The 21,375-nt window shown below is 23.4% G+C and overlaps 1 protein-coding gene across 1 annotated transcript in view; it reads left to right on the top strand.

Annotated features, from left to right (window-relative positions):
- The first annotated feature begins 5,754 nt into the window (after window positions 1-5,754).
- The window catches only part of LOC132931685 (LHFPL tetraspan subfamily member 1 protein-like), a 224,610-nt gene continuing 208,989 nt past the window's right edge, over window positions 5,755-21,375 (top strand). The window contains exon 1 of the mRNA XM_060997615.1: window positions 5,755-6,093. The gene's annotated coding sequence lies outside the window, so the exon portion shown is untranslated. The remainder of the gene's footprint in view (window positions 6,094-21,375) is intronic.

The raw sequence follows: 21,375 nt of genomic DNA, 5'->3' as shown, positions 1-21,375 counted from the left end.
GTTAGTTTTTTTTTTAATCATTATATTATTTATTTAAATAGTATGTGACTTGGTCATCTAAACTTAATGATATACAATACATATTTTTAGGAATAATTATAATTATCTTTAGGAATAAAATTAATTAAATGGTAAATTAATTATAGTAACAATTGTAGTAGTAATAATAATAATAATATAATAAACATTCTTTCATTTTATTTTGAGAAAATATAATGGGATAGCCCACGTTTGGTCCAACTAAAGGTAAGCTTATTGTTTAGGTGCTAAGAATTCATACTGCTGGCGTGTTTTATTTTTTTCAGAGAAGTTTATTGAAAGTATATTAATATATGGTTTAATTGGAGATAGCTTGAATACGGTTGAAGTACTTCGTTTCTTACGAATCGGAGAGCATTTGAAACTATTCTTAATATTTTTGATTGGAACACTTGAATATTGTATTTATATGTGTTTTGGCACAATAACCCTAACCGGGTCCCGAATAAAGCAATAAAGAACGAACAATTTGTCTATATAAGAGTGGAGAGCGTTTTCAGCTTGAAGAGGTTTACCGATTAATATTTTTTCCTTTTCTCTAGTCTGTCAATTTTTATGTTATTCTGTATCGTTTGGGTTCAATAAAGGTGATAACTTATTTTTATTATTTTCAGATGCTGACGATGGCATTTTTTTGTCTAAGTATTATTAGGTTGTTAGATATATTTAGCGTTTTTTACTGAGATCTATTTCCATAATTTACGTTGAAAACACGCGGCGGGGAATATACGTTGATTGCTTAGGTACGGACGACCGGTTACGATAAAGCGTTAACTGATAAAAAATAATATTATAATTAATCAAATTCATTATTGGAAAAAAATATTACAATAAATTTATATTATTATTGTTTATTATAAATTTTTTTTTCTAATATTTTACTATGGAAAATTAATTACTATTAAGCAAATAGATCAGAAATTCGTGGTAAAATTAAAAATAATGAAAATTTTTGAGAATTACAGTTGCATAATATCATGAATAATATATCCAACATTTTTGTAGTTATGAATTCCGACTACTCTTGGTCTCTTGGTATGTTTTGTTTTTTAAAGATAAATGTATTTGTTAAAGTAAATTGTACTCTGGTAATTTATCTGAACTGGTGGTAGCTGAATTGTGTAATGGAGTGCTTAATATTCTAGAAAATGAAAAATAATTTTTCATTGTTTAATTTGTATTTTTGTATATATTATTTGTGTTGGCTAATTTTATTCCATAAATATATATATTCACTATTATAAATGTTTATATTTATATTATTATTTTAATTATTGAATTAGTTAAAATATGTATCAAAAAAATAAAGAATTAATAAAAGTATTTTTTTTTTTTTTGAACATACAATAATTTTTATATCATATAAAATATTTTTAATTTAATTTTACGGATACATGTTTAATTATTATTTATTTTTTAAATTGGTTATATATTTATACAATTGGCAGAAAAATGCGCACTCCATTGTAAAATCTACCAAAAAATAATAAACACGAACGCAGTGTTCAGATAATATATTATTACTATACCAAAACTTAATAAATAAAAATGTCCACTTTTGATTGGTTTATAGAATCGATAAACTTTCTCTTTAGTCAATTATCGTTAAATTAGCTATAGTTTCATCGAGTTCAGTGTTTGGCCGAGTCTTTTATATTGGATTGGAACTGATCCGGAATCGAAAATCGTATAGTTTATCATTTTTATAATACCATCATTTTTGATTTCACACATTAGATTTTCAAATCCAAGAAGAAAACGTAAGCTCTAGGCTTAGTTCTCACTTATTCCCCTAAGAATGCTACTACTTAAAATTACCATAATACGAAATTTTTGAAAAAATAGTATAAACTATTATAATTTCCTATAATTTAAGACTCTAAGTATCTTGGATTCTTAATGGCACGTATATATTTTTAATCTAGCATAATATTTGTTTGATTATCCAAAACATACATACACATTTAATTATTAACAAGTAGTTACTTATTGAAATTCATTATTTAAAGTTTATATAAGATTAATACTGAATAGTATATAAACAATGTAGCGGTATATCATTTAAATTCACTCGTCTACAGTTATTTAAACACATAAATATTTCACTGCTCGTTTTACGTTTATTATTTTATTTTGTATATCTGTTTTGTTATGTAGGAACTAAAAATAGTGTAACGAAAATATTTTTAAAATGTTAATAATCAAATAAATATAAACTGCTTATAATCTCGTATCTGGTATATTATTAAATAATATTAACTTATATGTTTTAATTGCGTATTATTATTTAAGCCGTATTGGGTTATTACACTACTCAAAAAAAAATTATCTTGGTTTACAACCGAAACAAATTTTAAACAAATGTATTATTATAATAATTGTTTTAAAATTGTAGATAATTTGTTGGTTTAAAATACTTTTTTGATTTTATTAATAATTAAGTTACTAAAATGTATTAATATACATTACGCATTTTTACTACAAGATTATAATATTGTTATATTCCAACATCGAAACTTACTTACCAAAGTAACAGTTACATAATTCATACAGATATATGTATGTACTATTATTCAATACTTTATATGTATATTTCTTATTGTCTTATTATATGTAATTTAATAAAAGTATGGATTTTGTTTTAATTAAATAGTTGGTTAATTAAATAAAACTTCGTAAATTCATTTTTATAAATAAATTAATAGATAGATTTTCTATAACAATTTTTATAAAAATAAGATAATATGGTTTATACTTATTATGTAGTAATGGTATTGGACATTTATATATTTTATTATAAAAAATAGCCCCTTTAAAACTGCTGACATATTATAATTATTTTTCTTATAATATTATAAATTATAAATGTGTGTAATACGATGATTCTATAGGTGTATTTAAAATCAATATATTGATCTAAGTTCCAGTATAAAATTTGATGAACTCAGTTTTTATAGTATTCAGTCTCTAGAATTTCAGATACACTTAATTTTTGATAAATGTAACTTACTATGATAACATAATACAGTAAAATTAATAAGTAGAATAATTATCTGAGAACACTTAAGGGTATAATTTACTCAACAGTAAATTAATTGTTCATTAAAAGCGTTTTTAAATAATTATTCTTTATTAATGCTATTATACGAGTACATATACTTATTATTTATACTACACATTGAAGATTTTACAATATTCTAAAAATATTGTTTTTAATAATTTATAAGAACCGTGATTAGAATTTTTATCAACATTTCTAGAAAAAAATAAAATTAAAATCGCATACATAATAATACGAGAGTGCGCGTATAGTAAAGTCAATTTAATCCGTTGCTCTTTATTGATCACCTCTTACTTACCGTCACTCACAAACCTCGTTGATTAATTATTTTTTAGCAGATATATAAGTAATTTTTAATATCAAAATAAAGTTTAACGAACAAAATTAAAAAATAATGCATTCTACTATTGAGAATCTGAATAAGACAGCTATTTCCACGATACGAGGAAATGACTAGAACCAATATTATTTATTTCATTGCTTTAAAGAAATATAATTCATACAAACATTTTTGGAATTTATTTATGAATTCTTGAAAGTTATAAATTGCGTTAGATCGTGGTGATATGTGGTAGTTTCGTGATTTAACAGTTGTATAAAAATGTGATAAGTGTTATCAACATTTAATAATTTATGTATCCGTCCCCTACCACAAGTATCTCACCAGTCTGCAGGATGATTTATATACTATTTGGACATTTTGGTTTCCATTATTTTTTACACTGATAAACACATATATTATTATGAATGTTTTTTTTATTTTTAAAGTTTATTTTGTTATACTAGTTTTTATGTTTATGTTATGTCAAATAATATGTGTAACTTAGATGTGCACATCTAAGTTACACTATTTTTATGTAATTGTATTATGTTTATGTTAATATAATATTTATTATAGCTATAGCTCTTTCTTTAAAGTTTATTTATACAAGCAGGACAATTTTATTTTATTCTTTGATAAATTATCTTTACCGTATCTGGGGTAACACATAACATCTTGTTTATTTTGTCCAGTTAACCTTAACAGTCTATAATTATTTCATATTTTCCTTTTATATCGTAGATCATTTTTTCCCTAACTGTATTTTTCTTATACTCGTATAATATCGTTGGGTATAAATATACTATAATAATATGTAATATAACACGGTTAAGTTTTCATTATATTTTCGTGAAATTTATGAGCGCTCTATTTCTCTATACATTATCGATATTATATCTAGTTGGTTTAAAAATAAAACAATATAAAACCATCATTACTTAAATTACTCAAAAATTGTATAAATATATATTTATTGATTGATGATTATTTATAATATAAATTTGACATAATTTGAAATAAAAAAATTAAATATTTATACATAAAATTACATACATAATATTATACATAATATTTATGTATTGAAATAATATGTTTCTAGATTTCAGTGACCTAAAGCTTTACTGTGTATGATATAAGTCCGGAAACTTTTTTTTTGTAAATCCCCCATGACGAATACATTTGAGGGGCATATTGATATTTATATATGAAGTCTTAGCCACTTTATATGAGTTAACATAATATATTTATTCAAAAATTGATTTAGATCCTATTCAAAAACGAGGAAATATTGGTTTTACTATGAAGTATTTTTTTTCGGAAAATACTTTTTAGGTAGTAAAAATACTTCATAAAACCCAGGTTGTTCATAAAATGGTTAGAACTTGATAGTAAACAGAACTGTAGTTTATGACATCGCTATATTGTTATTACTCAGAGGAAAAGTCAAGAAACTCATAATATTAAGACATATTTTTACATTACCTTTTTCGTTTATTTATTTATTCTTAAAAATTGTTTCAATGATCTATATATGTTTTAGATCCTTAAATTGAATAATAAATAGGTATATTAATATGTCATATTAAACTATACATATATTTATTTCTAAAAAATTAATTTCTTACCGGCTAAATATGTTCATATTAGAATGAAATATTGCGATGATAGTTTATAGAGAATTGTATTATTAATCGGTTTTTAGTATATTTGTTGTCAAGCACTTTTAGGTATTGCTTATCATGGTATCATTTTTTGTGCTTTTTCGTTAAAGTTCAATAATCAAATGTAGAACGTCAGCGGAAAATTGCGGGCGCAATAAAATTTTATTACACAATTCTAGAACTCTGACGATAGAAAATAAACGTTATCAGATTTTATTGTATAAAAAATGAAACTAACAAGGTGTTACAGAAAAAATATTGAAAAATACGAATTAAACGAATCGGTGGCATCCGGTGGATGGTGTACAGGTATCATATCGAATGCCGCACTGGTAATTATATAGTTATCAGCCGGACAGGTATACGCATATATTACGATGGTTGTTGATAATAATAATGTGCGATTCGCGAGATGAAAACGAAGTCGTTTACTGCAGCAGCGGCGGCGGTGGGCCTCTCGTCAAACTCTCGACGAGACGTTTTATTTATTTTTTTTTTTTTTTCGTAGTGTCAACTTCTCGAAGAGGACGGAAACGAGACGTTAGACTTGTATGACGACGACGATGGTAGACGCTTTGTGCGGCGGCGGCGATGACTACTATATATGAACACCGCTACGTATCAGTCGACGGATGGCCGATGGGGGCGGGGGCGGCGGTGGCGGCGGTCGGCGTCATCGACAGTAAGCCAAGCAACGCGCCGCGCGACACACGTACTTGTGCGTCACGGCTGGAGTCCTTATTGTTTTTACCGCGCACATGATATACGAGCTTATTTCGTCCCGATTGATATTCGCGTGGTTCGGGTCGGCATATTTATCGTAAACGGGATAGCGCCGGTATTTTCAGGACGATCAGTGACGAACGGAAAATAAAATCGCGATCGCGATCGCGTGCGTGTGTGTGTGTGTGCGAGTGTGTGGGGAGGTGTTCGTGTGTGTTCTCTCGAGTATTTCGTTTAAAATTAAATCGAATTCGTTTCATAGACTCTGCAGGTGAATTTCGGCAAACGTAAGTCGTCCACGGTATTATTTTGTATATGTATATTATTAATAACTGTTTGTGTGTAACGTAATATTATTACGCGTTGAGAATGAACGGTAGGCCATATTTTCAATAGTATTATATTGTACGACATGGCGAATTCTCATTTAATGTAACATTGTCTTGTGGATCGAATTACTTAAATATTACGTTATGTTATGTAAAACAAATTCGTTTTTATTTTTATTTCACAAAATTATGAATTCAATATATTTATCTTCTCGTATCTCGTAGAAGGTCTTATTTATATTATATCCATTTTATTGGGCATATATTATATATATATTTATATTTAGGAAATGTGATATAATTGAAAACTTTAATTTCAAACCACGTATAAGAAATTCGATATTTTTCAATTATTTAGGATTGTTTTTAAATTGCAAACGTTTTAATTATATTTTAGTTTTAACAAAATTTGTTAAAATTGAGATAAATTTGTTATGATATAAAATGTAATTTATAATTATTTAACTATCTTTCTATGATATAATATTATATGTTATGGCTAAAAATATATAAAATGTATTTATGTCGGTTATCAATTATATATGATAGGTAATATACACAATTTGTGAGAAAAACAAACTACTGTTCTAAAGACATTACAAATAATGTGGTTAACTTTCTTTTACAATTATAATATGTATGAGAAGCTTTGAAAATATCTTAAGGGAGTATTTACGTATACCGCTGGGAACAATAAAATTGTTTACTGCAGTAATATTTAAGAACTATTTTTTCATAAACGTCAATTTGACTAGATTTCTGACTAGGGGGGGTATACACATTTTCAAAATACTATTATTTTAATTATAGCGGATTATTTAGATAGCGTTATACTATCACGATAAACAATAGATAAGAATGTCAAGTATACATTTGTTATTAAAGATAGTATACAGATAAACTATGAACGATATAATTGTACAATTTTAAATCATTACTGTTGTTTGATAGTAACTAATTGAAAAAGAGATCGAGTTAATCTTAAACATCCTCAAGCATCATAAAATGACCTAATCATACCAAGTATTTATAAACTGTACTAGGTCAAGAAAAAAATCATAAATAATATGTATAGTTGCTATATTATGCCATACACAAAAGCTTGGAGTTCATACACATATATTATTATGTTTTTACTTTAAATATTAGAATAATTTATAAATAATTAAACGACGCATACCATTAAATATTACAATTTGAAAGAAACGAGATCGTGTATAATGAAGTATTTCGAAAATAAATTTTTACGCTGTTAATATTTATACGTTAATTAGAAATTTGACTTTTATGTTTAATTTTTACTAATTATAAATAAACAAATATATTATGATTCAGTTATTTTATAAAAAAAATGTATGTGGCCTGTATTGACTATAGTGTTATGCAATTTTAATGCTAAGCAAGTGGGAAACATATTTCAGTATAACCCAGTTCCTGTAGTTAATCAACAATTAAAGTAAATTATTTTATCGAATTCAACATGTAGAAATGTACCACATAAGTGCATTACAACAACAAAAAGTTAATATTATATAAATATTAAATAACCAGGATAAAAATATACCCATATATATATACTAGTTCAAATTAACCGTGTGGTATACATTGTCAAAGTAATAATTTTAGATAATTTAATTCACTGCATTTTTGGAGATCAATTATTGGGATAAACATATATGCGAGATGTTAAGTCCAGTTCACAAAAATGGTCTGATAAAAATGTATTCAAATTCAAGAATGGTGTTATTATTGGTAACTATGGAAACGAATGTCGCCACGGTATTCACGTCGCGACAATATATATGTATAGGTAATATTATAATGTATTCTGAATCTTTGTATGTATAATTTATACACACACACACACACACATATATACATTTATATACATACATATAGAAATGTTGAACTAAAATTATATATTTATATGGGCTCTTATTATGAAAATTCGTTATTTACAACCATACAAAATGTTATTAAATACAGAATACTATATATTATTTATAATAATAATGCAATATGTACATAATAATTATGTAATTGTAACACTTTCTTTTTATTTTATTTTATAATAAGCAAGTATGTATTTAATTATTATGTTTATTGAACAACATTTTCCATTTTGTAATTTTAGATTCTGAGCGAAGTGATAAATGTATTTATTTTACAATGATGTTATTCTATTTATTATTATTATAGTTATTTTTTTGTGTGTATGACGTGTAAACGATAAGTAAATAATAAAATACTTCGATTATTTAACTTTGAGAACTATTTTTGATAGCAAATTGGATCTAGTTTATATTTTAAAGAGGTCAAAAACTCTAAATTTTACAATCAGGAAAAACAAAAAAATAATTAAGGAAAATTTTTTATTTATTTTAAGATATTATCTATTTATACTATGAATCTATTTTTACTGTCTTACGATATTTACAGAAAAATTTTATTAATAAATTATTAGTTGAGTTTTATAAGTTGATATAATATAGTAAATAAATATATTGATTATAACAATACTAATAATATAATAAATGCAATATTTTCGAAAAAAAATTATATCAGCCTACCGTATTACTAAAAGTAATATAAATGACTTTATTCTCTATATTTATTAAAAAAAGAAATCATTAAATATATTTAGTGATATTGACTGACAGAGACCATCTCCGCTCAGAATCGTTTTTCGTATACAATTATATATTATTGATTTCAAATTTAATACACCCATTATAGTAGTAACTAACTCGACACCCAATGTACAGCGGTGCGGTATCCATTTGCCTACCTTTTTTTTTTATACTCATTGGTTGAAATTGTATTTAAAAATATAATAACCCTTACATATATATTTTAAATTCTGAGTAGAGCGACGAATGTATTGATTTTTAAGTTTTAAATTCATGTCTACTTAATTTTTAAATTATTATTCAAAATTGTTTTTTTTTTTTTCTAAAACGTTTAGTGCATTCCACATTAAATAAGTACCTACTGAATGTCTGAATACATTATAGTTTATCGGTTACAATTATTATACTGTTGAGATTTTCGAATAAAAGGTACGGAAAGAAAACAAAATTATTTTTCTTTATTCTTTAAAGTTAGTACAAAAATGTATCGAAAAAATGTTATACATATACTTACTTACATACATGTATATAACTTTATATCAGTACATATAGGTGAAATATGATATATTTATTAGTAAAAATTATGTATTAAAAGTATTAATTAATTTAAACAAAACAGAAATAAAAATAAATTGTTATATTGGACACTAATTTCGCTTTACTACCATTGCAAAATTTTGAGGTTAATCATTATTTCCAGTTTTAAAATACGAATAACAATTCTGTGAATAGTTTAATTATTTAAAAAAGAAGTCAAGTAGTTTAAACGTATGTTTAGTGTTTGTTAGAAAATATTAAAATTTATTACAACCCATAGCAAAGAATAAAGATTAAGTGGCTTTTCAATATTACTGATAACTTTACAGTTTTCTGATTTTTTCAAAAATAACTAACATTTTCAACGATAAGAAAATTGTGGGTGTATAATAACTGCATTTATAGTTTTTTTTTATTACTTAGAAGAAATATAAACTGTTATAGTTTCCTTGATGTACCTACCATGGGTACCATGGTTGAATTTAAAATATTGACTGAGTGGTTTAAAATTTTGAAGTCGTATGGATATCAAAATGTTTAAAATGTATTTAATATACTATACATGTGTAATATACTGTAACACAATTGATTGTTATTTTTATTTATAACGTATAAAAAGGAAATATGGATTTCGTATAGAATTCTCATCGCATCAACAAAATATACACATTTAGTTTGACAATCTCATAACGAGTTCATCAAAACAGCATAATATTATATGTATAAAGTCGGATTTTATCTTTACGACAAACTTACATTCACCGTGACCTTATGTCGATGTGTATATTGATAATGTCGTTCGAGAGAAGATAGATGTTATTCCTTTTTTTATCCTCTCCTCTTTACCTTAATACATGTAAGTATGTAGAGCTCCGGTTTTAGGACTCTCGTGTCAATGGTGAATGAATAATGTATAGCGGCTGCTATCCCGGGTCTCCAGCGCTAAAATTATGTACGAAGTAAAATAACGTGCTTTAATGGAGATAACACGAGGGAGTGTGGTGAGATGAAGTGTAGTAGAAACTGACAAAAAACCGAGAACCGTGTTACCTAAACCGGAAAACTTTATTAGATGGAAAAATATACCCGTCAAAAAAGGCCGCGTAGTTAGTAAAATGGTCGAAATAACATTTTTGTGGTTATTTATACAATTGATAGTGTAAAATATAAATTATTTAAATTATTGGGTTTTGATAGTAATACATTTACAAAACGTTATTATTCAAATTTATGTGCCTATAATGTTATTCTTGCCTACATTTATGAACGCATATTAGTATATATTACTCTAATTTAACGAATTTAAGTAATTACAATATTATTTTCTAGAAACTTATATATGAATATTATTGATTTTAACATAATTAAATATTGTTTATAATACCTCAACTTGGATTTCTTAACGATTGACCGTACTTTTAGAAACTCAAATGCGGATGAATAAATATTGGATTGAGTTGTATTTTTTAATACGTCTATTAAATTATGTTTTCATCCACACTTACGTGTGACAAAAATTTAGTAAAATAAACTAGCTTGTAATGAGACAATATTACAAAATACATGTCGTTCAAATTAGTGTATTCAAAAGTATGAGTGTTAATGAAGTGAAGACGTTTTTTTTTTTATTGTAACATATGCAAAACATTATATTAATATTGCTGTCTGTATTGTAATTATTATGGTTATCTATTCAAAATATTATACAATTAAATTTGTTTAATATAATATAATAATATGTAATTGAGTAGGTAACTACAAATTAGTTATAAGGAGTTGATGATAAAAACCAATATGAAAGACGATAGCCAATAATAATATAGCAATTCCTTACAATAACCGATTATAATGAAACCTTAAAATATTCTAAAAGCACTAAACAATAGAATTTGTATTGAAAAACCAGATTTGTAACCATTGTAATCTATTTAATTATAAAATAAGCACAATTTATAATAATATAATCATTGAAAACTACTTTCTCTTAAATATTTTGTGAAGTAGGTAGATTGATATTATTCTCAAGTACTGAATCTATTGTTTTTTGAAAAATATTTTTTTTTATTTTAAATATGTAAATTTTTCTTTACAAAGTACCTATACAATATATATTGTATATAATTTATAAGTAATTTGTAAGTAAATTTGAGGAAGGAATTAATCAAGAGTGAGTGGAGATGACGACATGGTTACAACTTTTTTTTAATTTCTACAATCTTTTCTATTTTTTCAAATAAAAACCATATTTTTAATTTAAATTAATAAACAGATGGTTTTTTTGGTATTATGTGAACAAGTAGTTTCTGAATTATCAAGCATTAATTACTATGGATAATAATGTATTTTTTTTTTTTAATAGAAATAATATAATATATATACATATATATATATATATATATATATAATTTCAGTTAGTTTATAATTATTTTCATTAAAATATAGAAAAATACAACGTACCAATATTGCGATAAAGCAAATAAAATGAGACGAATGTTTCACACATTTTTACTATATAGCAGTCATTCTACTTTTGAAATTCTATTTCTTGTTAAAAAGAATTGAAATATACAGGTGAAATTCTTTCAAGGCATTTTCAAAAAAAAAAAAAAAAATAAGCAAAATAAAATACTGAACAGTATTGTTAGCAAATGCATAATATTTGTGAGTAAATTAAATTATTCTTTTGTGGTAGACATGTAACAAATATAAATAATTTAGTAGAATATGTACATTAGTTATAAAACCAATATTAATTTTTAGAAAAAAATAAATTAAAAAACCAGGAACTCCCTTTACTGTATAAGAGGTTTAAAATATGCCTCATCATTGTTGATAACTAATATGTTAAATTGAAATCCAATGATAAATCACGGTATAAAATAACGAATGAATAAGACGGGAAATCAAAAGTCATTATCTATATTTTCTAAGAATAGTTTATATTGTAATATTATATTTTATTATACTTATTTCTTTAATCAGTATTTTGTACTTATTTTTACATGACTTATAAGTTAAAAGTCATTAAACATTAATTCGTGTAATAGTAAATAGGTTTGTGATATAAATTAGTTTGAATAAGTAAAAATTACTATGAACTATGTGGATGGGAAATTTATATTATAAATACATAATGATTATAATTTAACAATAAATTAATTACCTACAAGGTTTTCTTGTACAATTACCAAAAATATTAGTTTTATTGAAAACTTATGACGTGTGAATATTCTTTTATTTTTATTTTTTCCCAAATCACGGGAAAAAGACTGGATATGTTCTTCTATTAATCTTCCAGTGTACCGAATAGAATAAAATCTAATTTTATCTAATCATGACAGTATAGATTATTCTTTTTGTGTGTATATGTATAAACATACAAAACAACTCAAAATATTGTAAAAGCAATCTTTATACAGAATCAAAAAGTGAACATATTTAACACATAAAATGTTACACTATATTTATATAACTAAGTTTTATTTCCCATAAAATATGGTTTTCTTTCAGTCTTTATCAAAAACTTTAGGTCATATTGCTTTTGTTTTATTTTAATATATTTATTAAGCCTATATTTCGTCGTGTATTATTTTTTCTTCGTCTTATATTATATTTATGAAATATAAATAATTTTAATAATATTTTTTCTATTTTTTACTATACAATTTCAGTCAAGTTATTGATGAATTTTTTTAATACAAGTAATTTAATATAAATGTTAATTTTTCAATTTAGGAAATAGTAAAGCTCACATATTATGATAACTTGTTTTATATATAACTATTTGTATTATTTATATTAAAAGTAATTAAACTTGAGTAAAGCATGTTTTTTAAAAAAAAAACTATTGAGTATAAAGTATTGTTTTTGTTACATTATTTTCGAAACGATAAAAAAATACTTACGTAGTATATTATTGTAAAGCAATTGATTTAAATTTATTTTTAATAATTTTGTTAATCTGTTAAAAACATTTTATTTAATAACATCATATTATGTCATCTTTGATCGTATAAATCGGTCTTGAATTATAATAAAACAAACCATAAACGTTTAATTGTATATTATATGTCCACACTCACATAAACTTTTGATGGTTTCTTAATGTTTATTTTTTTGTAAGCAATGATAATTGGTAATTTTTTTTTTTTATCATTGTATTATTAACTATAATTTCTTAACAACTATAACTATTAAAAATATTATTTATTTAACTAATAAAAATCGTATATGCATCAATTATTTATAACTAAACACAAAGAAAATTAAAACAACCTTGTTTTAAAAACAAATAGATGTATAAAAATCTGTAAACCAAATATTTTGATTTGTTTCCAGTCATTAAATATGAGTTAATTAATCAAAAATACATATTTTTACAGTTTTGTGTACAAACATAATAATTATTTATGAAAGAATATACTGTTTAACTAAAAGTTTAATTTATTTCAGTATATATTCAGGGATCAAAAAATTATAATAACATTAAGCTTTTAAAAATGAGTTTGAAATTAAACTTAGATTTAACCGAGTATAGGTGATATGTGAAAAAAGTGGTTATAAAATGTATAACAATTTTATTGTTTATATAATAAAAAATATCTATTCGTGTTTAAAATTTTAATTTAACAAAACCAACTTTTATGAAGATTATATAATATTAATTTAGTATGAGCTCTTAAAATAAAATCAATGCATAATAGTGATGGTTATGAGTGAATTATAACTGAAAGAAAGTTTAAATGTGAAAATGGTGTTATTATATATCATACATAAAAAAAATAATGTTAACAGGAAAAATAGAATAATAATGTTCTAATTTATCATAACATGTAAAATGTAAAAGCAAAGTTACGATAATAATCTTGGTAGCATTACCGCCAAAACTTTAATAACGTTAAATATAAAATTATAAAAACGTTTTAAATCTTAAGGATTTTATAATATTTATATATATATATTTAACTTTTTTAATCATATATTTAATTAATTATTTTAAATCCTAACAACTTTTCTCCTATATTAGATCTATCGAAAATTCAATATTTGTTAATTTATTAAAACCATACTGTTAAAAATATGTACCTAACCATAATTAATAATTAAATATTTACTATTTTAATAATATGCTGTATTACATAGGTGTTTTATTATATTATTTTTTTATTGTGTCAATAAAATCTTATGAAATGAGATACAGTAGAGCTAATGGTCAAATCGAACACGTGTTCAAATAATTATACAAATTTATATCATCTTTAATACGTGGTTTTTAACGAATGATTTTCGAAATTTAATTTTAATTTTTATATTACATTCAGTAATACAAAATAAAAATTAATAAATAAAAAAAAACTATTTATCGTAACCTGTTTAATACCAACGTTTATTGCATAATGCATAGTATCATGTAATATGTACTACTACCTCCTATTTGCTATCGCCTATTGATACTTTAGTATACACAATGAAATTTGAGCTTCAGCAGCCACTACAATAAACGAGATAAAAGCATATCTAATTTAAACACTATTTGAACACAACATTTTCCAACAAATTATATTTCTAACACTTTACTTTCATACACATGACATTCTATCATATATTTTACTCTAGATGAATATCATAAAGGCATAAAGGCGTAAAAATAAAATAAAATAAAAATGTTTTTAATATTTAAATATAGGAAAGTTTAATTTGAGGATTCAGTCATATCAATCAACATATTCTAGTTAATTTACATGAATATTAATATTAAAAAATGTAATATAATATTGTACTTTAAAACATATGTAAGTTTTCCTTTTAGTATGAAATATTATCAGAATAAAATAATATTTCAATTTGTTTAAGATAACTTACGTTTACAATGTACAAATTACATAATTCAAACATAATATAATAGATATCATACCTGATTAGATATCAAACTAAACAATAATTAAAAATGAATTTAATATATTAAATTGTGTAAAGGTATGTGTACAATATTTTCTCAAGAACACTTTTTTAAAAAATGCATTAATTAAAATAATGTTTTATTAGATTATTATAAACTCAGAAGTTAATAACTAATAAAAGCTACAAGTTTTTATAAAGTGTTTTTATTATGAGAATTTAATAAATGATTAAAAAAATTGTAAAAAATATTTAACAATTAAATCGAAAAATATTTTTTCATGATATAAAATATTGAAATTAATTTTAACCATACACAATATTCTCTAATTTTAGTACGAGAATAGGTATAACAATTTTTGTTATGTATATAATTATATATTTTAGATTCTGAGCGGAGTGATGAATTTTATGAATATATAAATTTTACAATGATGTTTTTTTTTTTTTTTGGTAACCTTATTGTTAAACTTTTGTAACAGTAAAAATGCGTCGTATTTCAACTTAGAGGGTGTTTTTTGGTAGTGAATTGGATTTTGTTTGAATTTTAGGGTGACAAAAGAAAATATTTCTTAAAATTTTTCTTAACGATTGAGAAAAACAAAGCAAAAAATTAAGGAGAAACAGACATTTTTCACTAAACCAATTATTGATAAAATTGATTTCTTTATTTTGTTATATTTTAAAAACAATTAAGTGGAAAATCTTGAAACTTGTAACAAGCATTTATATTATTATATTCTATACTTGGTATTGTTTTTAAAATATTTTGCCTTATTTATTTCTTTTCATAAAATATTGGTAAAATTGTTTGAAATTGTATGGTTTGAAAATTGAATATAATTATTTATGTTAAATTATTAAAATCTAAAATATATAAATAGATTTATGATTTTTTTTTTTATGGAATTTTAAGTTCTATTACTTACTTTAGACCAAAATACGTAATATTTAAACAATCTATTATGATATCAATTATTATTTTGTTATGTTAAAATATTATTGGTAATAAATTGAAACCTTTAAGTAAGTTATTATATTTTATGTACAAAATAACATTTTAAAAACGTTTACACTAATTTTTTTATATTGCGTTTTTATTTGAGGATCATAATCTTGGCGTTTTATAGCAAATCAGTATTGAATCAAAAGTTAATTATAATAATATACACTATTAACTATTATAATAATCAAATATAAATAATAATAATTAAACAAATAAAATATTTTTTGAAAAATTGATTCAACCTACCGTATCCCTGATTGTAAAACAAATTATTTTTTGGCAATTAAATAATAAACATATATCATAAAATATACTTTGCAAGTATGACAAACCATATTCACTAAGAATCTTTTTATATGCAATGATTTATCATTGAATTTAAATTTAACATAAATAATAGAGTGACTTACTCAATGATGAAGTTCACATGATGTACATCAAAGTTGATACTTAGTTTTCTCCTTTTAATATGGTATTTAAGTTATTAAATATTAATATATCTAACTATGCAAAATTTGTTTTTTTTAAAAGTCTAAGTGTTAGTAACCAAATTTTGAATTACTTTAATAATAATATTTGTATTAAACTTTATTGTTGACGAAATTAAATATTGTTTTATTAATTATTAAATAACTCAACTTTTTCACTGTCGTTAAAGTTATTCTCTATCATCTGAGTTGTCTGTATAAAATCCTGATTTTTATTTATAATGAACTGAATTTTATTTGTAAAGTTTGGTACTTCAAATAGTATTTCAATACATATAAATTATTCCCAATGAAAATATTGAACTTTTCATCTCTATAAAATAAATTTTTATTTATTTTTTTCAAAAAATATATTATATTATTATAAAAGATAAAATATTTACATTTGCATTTGTATAATAAATATACCATTATTAATGAGTGTACTTTAAAAGTTATTTATTTATTTAAACTCATTTTCACATTCAAATATTCTGAATGTATTTTTGTACTTACATCAAGAAAAAATATTAACATTTAATATTATATTATAAGGTTAGATTAACAATATAATAAAATAACTGAATTCATATTCAACAGTACATACAATTTATTAAATAGGTACTTATTAATAACTCAAATAATTTTAGTTTTAAAATAATATTTTAGTTAATTATTAATGTTGTAATTTATTTCTATGATATAATATATTCCTTTATTATATACACTTGATTTACATGTAATTACAAGAATTTACAGTGTAGTCTGATAATATTCAGTATTATATTTGATTTATAATTTTAATCATTTCCATTATAATAAAAGTAATAATTACAATGCAATAAATTATTATATTGTAATTCATAGGACAATTGAAATTCCTTAGAGAATACAACTAAACCTCGTTAGAGGTTACTCGTAAGTTACAATAATATAATATCGTAAAATATAAAAGTTATGAAATATTTACGATTTACTAGGTTTAATTGTTGTTGTATTTTTTTTTTTTGGTTTTAGAAGAGTTATTTTTCTTAGTAAATGAATTTTCATTCTTAATTCATAATAAATTTAATATAAGTCAGCAATCTTCATACAATGTTTTATATTCCAAGGTTAGGTTGAAAAATATAACATAATGTGTACAAATTTTGATTTTACATAGATTAGTAATAACGAGTTACACTGAGAAACATTTTTAGAGTTGTAAAATATTGGTCATAATAAATAAATAATTATATAATTAAAATACAATACAATTTTTGATTGTATCTTGCGTTGTAAAAAAAAAAAATGGTACAAGATACCGTTAATGGCATTGTTTTCTGTAATTAATTATATTTTGTGTAAAGGTGTTGTATTTATAAAAACACTTTCTCATAATTATAAATTAATAATAAATATTTCTATTTTATAACGATTGGTGTAAATTAACGGATATTTCTTAATCATGGATTACGAATAACACGATTTATTACGAAGTTCTTGAATTGAAACTACATTAGTTAAAATTTCAATCCACTAATCAATGACTCATTTTTATATTGCATGATAAAGGTGTACGAAAGATTGTTGTAGTATAATCAAATTTACGATAATATTTTCATAACTTTATACTCTAAAATTTATATAATAAAAATTTAAGGAGGATAGTTTGTATAGTAATAACATAATAATAAATTATATATGTGCATACTATACATGCAATAATACATGAAATAATATTATTATATTATAAGCTGTTTAAGCTGTTTGATATTTTTCAGTTTTGATGATTTAATAAACCTATGCAAAATCATAAAACTTTAATGTTTGTATAATTCAGTAATATAATATACACACACACACACACACACACACACACACACACACACACACACACACACACATAAATATTGGTATCGTTTTATTAGCAGTTAATTTGTATTATATTATTGCACGTTACATTTTCACACATCACAAATGCCTCAAATCTTATATAATCTCATGGCTATTAATATAACTAGTTGGTTATGTAACCTCAGGGTTTAGACTGGTTATGAACGTTGTAATTATATGAAACTTGGTAAAATGTATGCGTTACGGTAATTATATTCGTTCAAAAAACTTTGTTTGGTGAAAGTGTTATTGCGCACGGAAACGCTCACCAAACAATGTATTGAGATCTTCAAAACTTACTCAGGGTTTGGACAGTAGACCAAGACTGTACCATAATATCGTATTAAAATGGTTTATTGACCTTGCCTTGTTTGTTCAGCTCACTAAGGACTCAGCTACCATCAAGTCTAATGTACACGTAAAGCTGTACACGGTTATTATAATAAACGATGCTAAATTTTCAGATTAAAGCTAAAATAGACCGCCGAACGTTATTGTTTTGTATTTTTTATAAACAAATTAATAAATTACAACCGAGGAAATTTAAAAACAAACTTGAATGAATAATTAGCCTGTTGAAGTATGACATGATAATATCATAATAAATTAATACAAATAAAACTATTTTTTTTTTAACGCGGCGCATTGTATATGCAATTGTAATACAATAAATCTAATGCTTGTATTACGTCGTATATTATAATATTATGTAATTAAAAATGTTTTCCACGAGTTCATAAAGATGACGTCTTATTTTGTTACTGCCAATATAGTAATTAAATTACAGCTACTATTTAATTATCTAATACATTTGTTATAGCAGTGGTATAATTTTAATAAATATTAATTTTAATGCCATTTTCATTTTATCTAAAACAGAAATGTTCTTTGTTTGTTAAATTAATTTATTTTTATAAACGAATTAATTATTAATTGTTAACGTCATATTCAATTATTATATTATATTATATTATAACTTTATAATCATTATTAATTCATGTTTATAGTTTTTTACGCAATTAAACATAATATTATGTTTGAAATATTATTCAATAATTTTAAAAATTATTGGCGTTTTTACAACACCATGTTATTTTGTTATTTAATATGTTATTCAAATATTATATAAATTGATTTTAAATTTAATAATACAATTAAAGTATGTATTATTCACTTGTTATATTGTACACTTGTACCAGGGAATTTTTTTTTGAGTGTCCCGATATATAATGATGTTTTATGATTGGTATCCGAGATTTAATTTTTTTCATGTATAATATTCTATGGAATAAAAAAATAGATCCGTATGTGTTTTATCTGGAACATTAAGATCATTAAAAAATACATATATCGTTATATATAGAATGTTATAATAAGAAATACTAATTTAATATTCTGGGCATTAAGGAATTTGAAACGCACTCCCGTTCAAAACTCATAAATCTCTTTGAAAACACTGTATATAGTAAGCCGTGTAGATATTTGTTCAATAGTTGTAAGTTGAGATATGAATTTCATTATTATCCTCAGCTGATGCTTGAGGATAATTAATTATATGTTGAGAAACTAACAGAGAATAGTTTCTTTATTCTGCGAAATTTTAAAATTTGATATTAAATTGTATTTTTTAAATTATTTACATAATAAATAATGAATTTTAGGTATATAAGTCAAAAGATCAATACTTATTTTTTTTATTCTTTCGTTTTAATTAATCCGTTTGTATTTTTTTTAAATATTCCATAAAATCAAATTTGTTTATTAATGAATAAAAGTAGATATATTTTTATTTTTTAATAAGAATAACAAAATTTATTACCTATTTAAAAAATAAAAATTAATCTTTCTTTTTATATTCTCAGTAAAATGACTTACTTTAATAATCCAATTGTTATTGGTTAAATAAGAATTATAAGCATTCAGTAATATATAAGTATAGTTAAAATTAATTTTTATTTAAAATATGTACCAAATATCTCCAAGCACAAAAGAGTTATGAATTTATAAAATCCCTATTAAATACATTCATTAATTTTGTTTTATTCTGCAAGTCTCTTGTCTTATGTAACTTTTAAGACTTAGAGCAACCGCATTTAAACAATTTCAATATAACATTAGAACATATTTCTTTTATTTTGAGAATATTCCAGTAATTCAGTAATATAAATTCATAAGAACCATCTGTTTGCCATGCCGTATTCAAATTGGCTAAAGCAAGAAATAATGATTACTATAATTGAATATATCATGTCATTGTAGAGAATCACAAATGGTTTCTGAAAACGAATAGTAAGACAAAGAAATAAGAGCTAACTAAACTATTCCTTTGTAAGCTTCAATTTGGTAATTTTTTTATGCTTCAGTTCAGTTACATGAAAATGTATATTTTGTTCTTCCTGTAATGGCACACGATACATTGGATTATACGTCTTATTAATAATTATAATACTCTCGAACTACCACTGGAATAATCTTATAGGTAGAGGGTGCCTAGTGACGAAGTATTTTGAAAATTATGTGATATTATAGTTAATTAGGTGTACACAATGTGTCACAGTCGGCAGCGATGTAAAAATAGATATCAGCTGCCACCATGTTGGTATGATGACAGGCAAGCGCGAACGCAACCAGTTTTCGACGATTGAGTAGTTATTCTTAACTTGAAAAGAGTATATGCTGCTCGACAATATTTTTACTCCAGATGTATCCGTTCATTGCTGAGATAGGTTTAGCCCAACATTTGACTTTGGAAATCATAATAGTAGTAACCAGTACCTTTAAACAGTTTAAACTTAAAAAAATCGATATCTTCACTGCACGCTTCATT

Source organism: Rhopalosiphum padi, chromosome 1 (genome assembly GCF_020882245.1).
Source record: "Rhopalosiphum padi isolate XX-2018 chromosome 1, ASM2088224v1, whole genome shotgun sequence".
Taxonomy (NCBI): domain Eukaryota; kingdom Metazoa; phylum Arthropoda; class Insecta; order Hemiptera; family Aphididae; genus Rhopalosiphum; species Rhopalosiphum padi.
This window is presented reverse-complemented; position numbering and strand designations above follow the sequence as displayed.